Below are 12,648 nucleotides of genomic sequence, written 5' to 3'. Positions count from 1 at the left end.
AATTTTTTGGCCTCTAGCTTGACCACACAAGTTTCTTGATCAAAGCTCCTTTATCAACTCAAAATTCCTTCCTTAGCCTCCTTATGGTTCGGCCAACAACAAGAAGGGAGGAAGAATATGTTGTTTTTGAGTTTTCTCTCTTTGGAAGTAGTGAGAAAGTATCTCTCTTTGGAAGTAGTGAGAAATACTTTCTCACTCATAATTCAAGATCAACAACACTTGGTGTTCTTGAATTTCTTTTTTTTTTTTTTTTTTGGTCTCAAGGATGAAGATGAAACTAAAGAGAGAAAGAGGAGAATGGCCGGCTATGGATCGGATGAAGAAGAAGAATTGATTTTTCTCTTATCCCTTTTACAAATATCTTAACTTCATATTTAATATTAGCTAACAAATACTCACTTCTAAGTGGATAATCAAAAGTATTGTTCCAATCTAATTGGTGTACTTATCAATGCTTAATATTAATCGTAAAATTAAGACCTGATTAATCAATATTAATCATGCTATTTAATTAATTAATCAACTATTAATTAATTAAATTTCCTCTCATGTTTTAATCATAAAATTAAGACTTGATTAATCAATATTAATCATGCTATTTAATTAATTAATTAATCAACTATTAATTACTTAAATTTCCTCTCATGTTTGACCAAGTCAACATGGTCAAACTTTGACAAGTTAAACTTTGAAAAGTCAAAATTCATCTTCTTCCTTATGTTAAATTTTATGTCTATATTTAAATACTTTAAACATTAACTTGAATGCTTCCATTGATGAATTTAATTTCAAATCATGTTAGAGATTTTGCAGTCTAATTACAAACTAAAATAATTAATTCAATTAATCAATTAAATACTTTAATCAATTAATTAAATTAATTTTGCTTTGATCAAATTGCTCTTATGTGTGTGACTTATTAGGTTCATTACTAATTGGTAATGAGAACAATGTTAACTCCTTAATATTATTGGAAACGTTCTAAACTCAAAATGAAAATTCCTTTTCATTCAAGTTCTCTTAAGTCATAGTTGACATCTAGCATTATGTGCTATGATGTCAACTATGACTACTCAATTAGTTATGAATTAATTCTCCAATTCATAAACTTTAGATCATACATATCATGCACTAGAATCTCTCTATTATAAAATCTCAATTCAAGTAGGAGTCACGGTTTATGTCAAACTCCAATTGCATTGAATCTTATGTTCTCTTTTGACTCTAATTCTTAATTAATAAGATTTACTTATCAGAAACTTTTTTCTGACTAAATCTATCTGTCCTGGCCAGGAACTTGAATCATCAAGAACAATCAAACGAATATAGGATATTATCCCTATTTACTTAGGGTAACGGATCTCATCTTGACTAACACCTATCTCCATATATAATTAGTTGGAGCCAACACATGCCCATATACTCATAACTAGTGTAGACACTATATTTTGGTCGACTATCAAATGCATAACTTGTGTAATTAATATACAATTTTCTTTTAAAAGTTGTAATGCAATTTTAATTTCAAATATTATTTTCTTGAATGGATTTCTCATCTTAACATTATCCGATCTCAACTAATTACTTTAATTGTGACCTGATCACAGGTCATTTCTCCGAACTGGCAATGGTCCAAGTTATTTCCCAAATAAATATTAAATTTTAAGATTATTCGACCTCATGCACGTTCAGGTTAAGTTATTTTCTGATTTCTCCATCTTTATTCAACCTGTTCTTATCGATATCCAATCTTTGGATCATCCGATCTTACGTTCTGTTGTTTTTCAATCTCACTATGTTCAAATTGCGGTTAGTTCTGTGATTAGTTATCTAGCCTGAATTGTTCAAAACACTTTTAACAAAGTTAATGTTTTATCCAATCTTTAAATAATTGTTTTAATCTTAATAAGTTATTATGATCCGATCTCAAGTCACCTTTCTGATTTTATAATATTCCAGATCACTACTCAAATGTCTTAAAACTTCGATCAATATTTGATCTCAGGGTTATGAGTTCTCATGTTTGTGTACAATGGTTTTCCGATCTCTTTAAGGCTAGGTCTCATGTTCTATGATTGATAACCGATCTCAGGATTATCCAGTTCTATGTTCAACTTTATTTGATTGATTGGGAGTTAATTCTATTCAGTACTCATGCATGTAACTTGGTCTAATGTTTTTCCGATCTCATCAAGAAAATTGATCATAAAAAGAGTTTATTCATTTCAAAAGGTAGAGAGTACAAAGTCATGCAGTGGGAGGGTCTTCCCCAGCCTACTCTTCAGATACATTCTCAACATTCACTCCCTCATCCCCCTCTTGTTCGCCCTCACTCTCGGCCTTGACACCCGTAGCAAGTTCCTCGAGCCAAGTGAAGTCCTCATTGGGATAGCGCCTGATGAACTTGGTAAGGAGATCACTATGGGCTTTCACATAAGCCTCAGCTTCCTTCATCAGAGCCTCCTCCTCCTTCGCTTTGATCTCCTCAAGGAACTTAACCCGGACATCGTTAAGTTCCTTCTCTAGTTGAGCTGCCCTCTCTTCAAGAGATTTCGCCTATTGTTCCAATTCGGTGATCTGAGCATTTGCAGTAGAGAGTTGGTTCTACACTGCCGTCGCATCTTGGGCCATTTTGACATCTCCCACTTCATAAAATAAACCTTCTCTTTAATCGCGTGCTGGGTCGCCATTGCTTTTAAGCTTAAACTCATCGAGAGACTGAGAAGATCATCAATACTTTCGGTGTCACACCTTATCCCTCTGTAAGGCATAACATGATCCCGTAGAATACCTAATGAACTACCGAACTTCACCTACCGATAACTCATTAAGTACCCTACAAGGGATTTTAAAACCATTTTCTTACTTTTTGGAAGTGGTGAGCATTTTAGTAGGAATTAAAAATATTTAATTGAAGTTTCAAAACTAATAAAAATTTTTGTTCATTTTTTATTTGTCCGTAATTTTTGGAAAAATTTCGGCAGAGTGCCGCTTGTATTTTGAGGAAAACAGTTCTTCAAAAACCTGTAAAAATACTTCCAATAATTGTTTCCATAACTCCCAACACCAAAGCAACTCAAGTCAACACAATTCAATTTAAGTCCATAATTCAACCAAAGTTGTCATCTCAAATACTTCATAAATTCATTCACATTGCATATAGTACTTAATTTACAAATACAGATCTTAATTTACAAAAAGAAAATCCAAAATAACATTATTACAATTTACTGTACAACTGCTCAACTTTTCATTAATACATAAGACATTACAATATTTACATCAAATAACTACAAGGGTATAAATAAATACCCGTACAAAAATATCAACGAAGTCCTTACCAATTCAGCAGCTCACCCTACTGCTTTTTCCTTGCCCTTATCTACGACAGCAAAATAAGCTATCGCTAAGTATAAAAATACTCAGTGGTGCATAATAAAAATTTAAAATGCAGTACATATAACATTCATTGATAAATATCAATTTAAATATTTCACAAATTATCAAAACTCATTGTAGCATAATTTTGATCAAATAATTTAATAAATACAGTGTTGCCAATTCATACACAACTTAAGCCATGACACAAAATTTCCGATCAATGCCGCGTTGTACACCATAACAAAGCAATCTACAACCCCACTAATCGAAATCAATGAAGGAGGTAGCTAGCTAGCTAATGCGTACTCATCCAATCTACAACCTCAACTGGTAAACCAGAGAGGGAGGAAAATAATCGATCTCAACCCAATAAATGGAGGAGGAATAATAAGGCACTGTCATGCTAAGTGTGAATCCGAAATCAATTTAAAGTAATTTGTTCAAATATTTCATGCAAATCACACTTAATTTCCAAAGTCACCTTTTCATTCACAAAGTGAAAACACAAAAATTCTTAAACTCATAATTAACACAGAAATTTCATAATGCGTACTAAATCAATTTTTCAATGATAAAATGCTTAGATAAGGTTTATTGTGCACAAACCTGACGTAAGTCGCCTCTAGGCCTTGACTCAATCTCTTAGAAAATTTATAGTGTCTCGGTATCTTTGCCTCACAATAATTCCAATAATTAATTCATATATGTTCAATTCTAGCCCCAATATGCTTAAACTTATATTCTTGAAAATTTTCATATTGAGGTTAATATTCATGGTACTATTCAAGTCAAAATATTGATTTTCTTATGCTTAATAGGTATGAAAAATCTAACTATACTCACATACCACATTTTGGTCACCAATTTTATTGGTTTTGGTTGTTTTCTCAAAACTTAAGTCTTTTAGGCACAATTGCAAATTTTCAGTTTTGGTGTCCTATGTTGCATTATTCCATTGGTCATGTTGCTGTTAGAATTTGGCCAAGTTTTCCTTATAAACATTGTTCCTTATTGTCTTAACTTTATTTCCCTTTTTGAATCACTCCATTTGAAGTTTTGTAGCTCATGTTATAGCTATTTGAACATGGCCGGCCGGATTGGTCTAACCCAGATTTTCTGGGCACCAAAACTGGTTCTGGCAGTTTTAGGTCACTAAATTTTAGGTGGCTAAATGACTTGGTTAAGAGCATAATTTGGATGTGTGTTCTTCATGAAAGTTGTAGGTCTATATCTCAGCTTTCTACTGGTAAAATTTCAAGTCATTTAGACCTGCCTAACCCAAGTTATGGCCAAATGAACAAACATTATTTATTTAGTCATTTTTGTACAGGGCAGAACACTCAATTTCGGATTTGGCCAATTTGTTCACTATGCTATAGTCACTTTTTGGGCATTATTCCTAAATGAAAAATGTGTCATTTTGTGTCTAGTTTCATTTCTAATTGGCCTCACACTAATTGGGTTGGTAAATTTTCAGTTTTGATTCCTGAAAGAGACCTTGGTCATGCTGCCTGCATAATGACCATATCCAATCCGAATCTCCATTTAATTCCAATAATTCCAACATACCACAATTAGTCATACATGACCATTTTTCAGCTCAAACTAGGTCAAACACACCATTTGAGAAATTCTCAAAATTTTGTCTCCCAAACCTTAGGTCCAAAACCTTAACTCACTAATTTTGTTACATTTTACTAAATCAAAATATATAAACATAATTTCTCAACTCATTCAAGCTTTCTAACATGTTTAATTCAATCAAACTCATGCAAATCATTCCCCTACGTAGGCTAGCCGAATTTTCAGATAGTCCTCCAACAATTGTTTTCTTTTCCATTTTTTCATAATTTCTAAGTTTATTCAACTATAAACACAATAATTCAACTAGAAATTCAAAGTTTAGCTTACTAACCTTTCTCTTTGAAATTCGACCGCTCAAATCCTTCACTTTTCTTTCAAAATTTCTTGACCAATCTTCTTTTCTAGTTGCCCAAACAAGGTTTAACTAAGGAATTTCCCTTTTCTATGGCTAAATTTTGGTTTCTTCAAGCTCAAAAATGAGCTTTCATGGAGGTTTAGAGAGGGAGATTTGGGAGAGAGAAGTGGGGCGGCAAGATGAGGAAGAAGACCAAAAAAAAGTTTTTCTTTTATTTTGTTATTTTAATTATTAATTGATACACAATTATCTTACAATTTTCAATTTGTTTAATTATTAGATTTATTGCATCATGCATGATGTCGTGCATGATGTAATAACTTTTTCACCTTTTTCTTTTTCCTTTTTTTTTCATTTATTTTTCTTTAGTTCTTTAATTTAATTTTCGATTCCAAAATTTTTTTTCTCTAATTTTATTTGATAGTTAGGTCAGGAGTCAGCTCCAGGGGTCAATTGATCAAATTGCCCCTCGCCGGTTCGACCCGGTTTGCAAATAATTTAATATTTCTTCCGGATCCCGAACCTAATTATTTAACATGCTTAACAATTCTTTTTTGTGATTTTCTCTTTTCCACTGTGTTTGCAATAGTCCTAAGGACGGCGGCGTCATATTTTACGGTTCAAAATTTGAGTTTAAATCGACCTCGCAGTCATTCCCGAGAAGGTCACCCATCGTTGTGACTCTCGGCTCATTTAACTTCTCGTGTTCTAGTTTTCTTATTTATACTTAACTAATTGACAATTGCTAATTATTTGTGTTCAGGGCTTCTCTAGTTGTCTTAGATGTGGTTCTAATCTCCTTAATTATCGGGACCAATACCAATCACCAGAATAGTGAAATATACCAGGCTATGCAAATAGGAGTGTTACATTCGGGGCCCATTTTGGTATGGTCCTCAGGAAAGCAGATCGTAGTGCTCAATACTTTCACTAAATCGAGGTTGGCTCATACCAATTTATTTTTCTCTAGCAATTGGAGTGGTATCCTAGCACCTTGCGAGAGAGGTCGCCCGGATGAGGCTCCCGGGCCTAAGGATCCGCCCTCTGTAGCCAAAGAGATGAGGGGTTAGGAAAAAGGTTCAGATCGAGGAGGAGGTTCTAGAGTGAGGATCTGCACTTCTAGAATTAGTTCCTCTTAGATTTGAACCTTGGAGCTCATCTCTTCAGTTCAGGCCCTCTTTTGGGCCTCAGCACATTTCATTTCTAGCACCTTCCTATTGAGCTCCTTATTCCGCTTCCAAACTTCTTTCGCAATCTCACATCCTGCCATATCTACATAGAAAAGCAAGGTAGTGAGATTGCTAGAACTAAGAGATTAAAGATTCAGGTTTTACCCATCCCGGGGCTGAGGTTAGAGAGTTGTAGCTAGATTTTCTCATGGACAATCACTCTCATCATCCACCACTTCAATTCGGCCATGATCACATCCAAGCACGAATACTTATGAGAGGTCACATGGCTCTTAAGCTCTTTTACCATGGCACTCTCGACATCATTTAAGGCGGTCCTTCTCTCTGGCCTTTCGGCTAAAAATTCCAACTTTTTGGGATCCCTTTGAAGTCATAGGGATCTTTACTCCGAAGGACGAATAATCGATCTTTCCAATTTTTGAGTGAAGATGGGAGATTGTTGAATAACCCACAACGCAGTTTTGCTTGGAAGAACCAAAATTCATCATCTTTTCGCTAAGTAAGTCTGTGTAGCTCAGCAAAGACCTTTGCAGTGGGCTCGAGTCCTTTAGCTCAGCATAATCCTCTGAAGGACATCAGAGTTTGCCAGGAGTTTAAGTGCACCTTGGCGACGTAAACCCGATTGTATTTTAGGACATCCTTATAAAATGGCTCCAGAGGAAACCACAGCTTGACGTTCAACTATTCTTTATATACTATAATCAGATCGACCTCATCAAAGTAGTGATCGGCTCAACAATCCCCGTGACACCGAATTAGTTCAAAGGAGTCAGGTGGAAGATTGAACTCTTGGCTTATCAGCTCGAGATCGAACATCCCAAGGATTGAAGAGAGCTCATCCACAAGCGGAGGCTCCCTCCTCACAACCAAAATGCGCCTTTGGCTTGACCCGGTGAGCTCACTAGTTATCAGAACGATGGTGGTAACAACTTCAGATCGCTCACTTGGTCTGACCTCACCGCCTGCATTGGAGGACCAAGAAACATGCATGGAAGGTAGGCTTGCAACTCTTTGATCATCGGTGCCACTCGTTTTTGGGCAACGGAGGTGAAAATGACCGAAAAAAGATCAAAACTACTACCTGATTGCAAATTAGAGTCGGAAAAGTTGAGAACTTGAGAGAAGTCTTTGAGAGGTTTGAGATAAACGGAGAAAGTAAAGTGTGAGAACGACTGAACCCCCGACTATTTATACTCGTCTGAGCATTAAATGCTAGCAAGACCCTAGGTAGCACATTAGTCAGTGCAAAACTTAATTGTCTCCTGATTCTCGATGCACACCAAGATAAGATTCCAGAAAAGGACATTGGATATGTGAGGACAGTTGAAATGGTTTTATTAAGAGATCAATTGAATAAAGGTATGACTAAAGATGAGATTAGTTTAATAAGATCATGACTAGAGATCGGATTGGTTAAAGGGGGTACTAGATAAGAGAGAGATCGAAAGAACGATCAGTGTAATGCAAATAATAAAACATAATCAATAAAATAAAAACAGAATAAATAAACAAAATGAATAGAGTCAATCTTAAATAAAAGCCCATTTTATTTCTAAAAGATCAGATTACATCATTGGGCGATCTTCTCCAACCCGATCATTAATTACAGATGAACCTATATTCTACCCTACATTCTGTCCATCTTGCTTCCATAGTTCGAACACCTCCCGCTCTCAAGATGTCGTTTAAGAGATACGTAGAGATCAGAAAGGTAGTTATCATCAACTATGGTAAAAACTACGAAAAGCTCATTGTCACAGTTGATGTCATCGACTAGAACCGAGCTTCAATTGGGACCCCTAAGATGGTTAGGAGCCAAATGCACTTCAAGAGGCTATCACTGATATCAAGATTGAAATTAGCAGTCCCACCAGTTGGCTGATTAGAGATTGATGCAGTAGTTATTTTAGACCCTGGTCGGCCGTTTAGTCCGGTTCTCTCACCATCATCAGATGGCATTCTCATAATTCTCTGACCATCAGTATCGTCCATTTTCAGGTGATAGGCAAAGGAAGTTATCAGAAAAAGATCAAGAAGATTGTCATGATGAAAATCGGAGCTAGAAATGTAAAGCATAGAGGGAAACACGTCGGAAATTGACTAGAGAATGAATGGTGGAAATGTGAAAATGGCAGCCTGCTACCCCCTAGTATATATAGGCCTAGGCATTTAATGCTCGTAGAACTCGAAGCTGCTAATCAGTAAATGGAGAATTTAATGCTTCCCTGATATTTGATGACCACCGACATAGACCAGATATAAGGGACAAAAAGAAAAGAGATCGGGCGAAAGCGAGAAGAAAGCAACATGGAAAAGGTTGGTATAAAGGTCGGACGAGAAGTTCCCAAAGTTGCTAACCATAATGAGATCGGGAAAGGAAACAATATACAGAGATGGGGTAGATCGAGAGATGGCCAATAAAGATCGAAAGGTTTGAAAATCAGGAGTTCAGGAGCTACTTTCAATCATGACCCTTGATTTGTAAGATCAATTCCCCCACCATCAGATCGAAGTTAGTTAAAGCATTTGGGGTACGATTCAATTTCCATCATCCACCCCATTTGGAAGGACAAACCCGAATTATTAGATCTGAGGTATTTAAAGCATTCTAGTATGCCTCAATCTGCACCATTGATCTCACTTGTAAGGACAGATTTTGGGCTATTGGATTAAAGTAAATAACAGATTTAGCACCTTTCGTTCCTAGCCTTTGGATCCATTCTGTAAGGTGAAGCCCTAGCCATCGGATTAGACAGAGAAGGATAAGAGAATCCCGAGCTAAATCTCAACCTTTAATTTTCGGTCTCTTTAATTTTTGACCTTCGAATTCGATCCTTTTAAATCCATACCCTTCGATCTTGCCATCTGAAATCCTGGTCGATCATTTGAAAACCTCCGTTCCCTATAAATACTTGAATGTTTTACGGTAGAAGGGGTCTTGGTTTTTGGTTTTGGAATAGTCTAGGTCTTGGAATCTTGGTCTTTTGGTTTAAGAATCTTTGTCTTTTGAACTAGAGTTCTTGGTCTTTAAGATTTCCTTAGTATTTCAATCCTCTGTTTTCACATTTTCAATTTCTGGTTTGTCTATCTCCTGAAATATAGAATTACTGGTGCAAAAGAGGCTTTAGGAACTTATTTTCTAAAGAATCTTCACCAAAGTCCCAATACTCCGATCCCAGTCCTCAGTAGATTCGCCCGATAACTTGGTGTTCCAATCTTGATTCATCAGTGGGATCCTGGCCCATTCACTTTCATCATCACAAAAAAGTGCTCTGGTTGGCCCAGCCTTAGCAGCCTCATTTGGACGCAAAACATCAGCATTAGTCCTCCCGTCACCTTCACAGTTCTTTACAAGTAAATGCCTTGACAGTCTTTCTTTTGATTGGTACTTTTGGGTTATATTTGCTACGTAAGCTAGAATTCGAAATATTAGAATGTTTAATCATGCCAAACTTTTAGAGTAGATTACAGTCAGATTGACTTATCTCACAAATATTACTTTTGGCCTATTACAGTAACACATATGTCATTCTTTACTTTTAGTAGTACGAGTAAGAGTTTGGGTGGTATAAATGTGGCTCTAGGTTTGAAAGAGTAGTAAAGAGTTCGGATAGGAGGAGTAAATACGCAAGTGTTGACATAGAGAGTTCGAATTTGATAGGGGAGATAAAAAATAATGGAAGTGAGGGAGTCTAATACAATGAGTTCAAATCAATAGAGAGAGTATGGATCTAATTAAAGAGATCAGGAATAACAAGGGGGAAGAGGTCAGATATATTTTCGAGTAAAAATGGAGAGTTCGGGTAACTAATAAGAGATCAGAAACAAAGAGAGTGAAAAGAGTTCGAATAGTGAGAGAGATCAGAAAATAACATGCAATTAGACGTTTCGCATATACATATAGAATCGTTTTATTCTTTACATCACTTTTCAAATATTCCTATCCTATAGAGAGAGTTTGGGAGAGAGTCCTTTCCTCGGATCCCTGCAGTTCTATGTTTCTATTATAAAACTCATCCTTTACAAATATGGGAGTTCGAGAGAGGGTTCTTTCCTTGAACTCCCACAGTTTTATGTATTTATGAGACTTGCTTTTTTACAAATACGGGAGTTCGGGAGAGAGTCATTTCCTTGAATTCTCGTAGTTTTACATTTTATAAAATTTATTCGATACAAAATAGGGGAGATCGGGCGAGAGTCATTTCCTTAAAACCCCCGATGCTTATTTTTACAAAATTCTACCCTCTTTAACAAATTTATCAAACACATTTCAATATTTGGTTCGTGGAAGAGTCCTTCCAAGAACTCCAAACTTTACATTTGGACCCAATGGAGAGTCCTTTTTGGAGTCCACATGCTTATATTACTAAGGAATTTCTACCTTCAGGTCGGCTTAGTTAAACAATATACCATTATTGTAAAAAACTAAATAGCTTAACATGAAACGATATGGGTAAAAGTTTTATGGATAATTATGCTGATGATGGGACTTTTCTTCATTAACTGAGAGTCCTCATTAATGAAGGGAACTCTCTAAGTTTTAATTAACACATTCCTTTTGAATTAGAGTTCTAATTAAAAGGGATGAAAATCTATACCCACGTTGGTTCGTGCATATTCACTATACACAACTCACCCTCAATTATTTGGAACGCCAATGATAAGGTAAATAATGAGTAAGCCGAGAGTCCTCCTTACTCATTGTGAACCTCTAGGGATCAAATAATACCTCTTCGGAATTAGAGTCCTAATTCGGGGAGGAAGAAATTTAATAAATACATAACAAATTAAACAAATATAACCTCAACTCACTTTAGGGCCATCCTATTTACTTGTGTTATTGGGATACCCTAGAATAGTGAAATATCAAATGTTCCTTTAATAGATAATGAGAACCAACATCGTAATTTTAACTCCAAAATTGTCGATCTTAAATTATAAAGAGCACATCGTTAAATCTACTTGCCCTCATTGAGGGATGATGTGGGATGCCTAACACCTTCCCCACACGTATATGGACCCCAAACCTATAATCTCTGTTTTAGAAGTGGTTTTATGAATTTTCTTTTACAAATGATTTTCTTTAATTTCTCTTAAAATTAAAGTGGTGACTCCTCACTTTCTCACTTCGGTGAGAATCGTCTAGCGACCGCCAAACCCTTGCGATACCTATTACAAGTATAAAAGCAATATTAATCTCAAACCACCTATATACAAGATAAATGTGTTATCTCAGGTCAAGGAATTGTATGCAATATTATGATCTAGATGACTTTATATTGACAAGAGTAAACTCTATATACAAGTCATCTTGTGTCACTGATTTGGCCTACTTATCATATAAATACCCATCATATGTGTCATATAGTATGAGACTCACCATTCCATCCTATTAGTATCTCATACTAATTCATAAAAAAATAAACACAAGTGATAATATATCTGGATAAATCATGCCCAATAAAATATCTTAGATTATGAATCAAATTTATAATACTTATACTAGATAGTTCTGTCACTCATATTCTTAACAACTTAAGAATAGAACATATAACAAGATATTAAAGGGCCTTTTCAAATTAAATTAAATCATTTAAACGTAAATAAAAAAAAATAATTATCATTTTGTAAGAATTATTATTTATATAATATAGTATAATAATATGCTCCAAGTCATATTGCCAATGGACGCTACTACACACTGAAACCATACCCAACTTCCACATTTTCTATCCTGAGAACAACAGAACGGAAACAATGAAAAGCCTTTGAAATTGGGATGGGAATTCCCTGTCATATCTGATTCTCATCAATTGAATTAAAAGCAAGCCTCATAAGCTTCAAATAGACTGGTTAAAGAATCCAATGCACCAGCATTGGAGGTCAATCTTTTTGATGAAGGAGCCAGACCCAGTTCTTCACTAGAGACAACAGCAAGAAAAATAAACCCTTCAGTTCTGAGGCTATAAAAACCTTTACCCATCATTAAAAATTGAAATCTTGGTTGAGAGATCTTCCACATTAAGCATTCATCTTAGTTGTAATCATCACCTTCAATGATTGTGACAGAAAAGGACCAACGCTGCCATCTTCCAAATTTAACAGACATTAACAGATTTTAGCTGCCTAATACATAAA

The sequence above is a fragment of the Hevea brasiliensis genome, chromosome 16, assembly GCF_030052815.1.
Source record: "Hevea brasiliensis isolate MT/VB/25A 57/8 chromosome 16, ASM3005281v1, whole genome shotgun sequence".
Classification (NCBI taxonomy): Eukaryota; Viridiplantae; Streptophyta; class Magnoliopsida; order Malpighiales; family Euphorbiaceae; genus Hevea; species Hevea brasiliensis.
Note: the sequence above shows the minus strand (reverse complement) of the source record.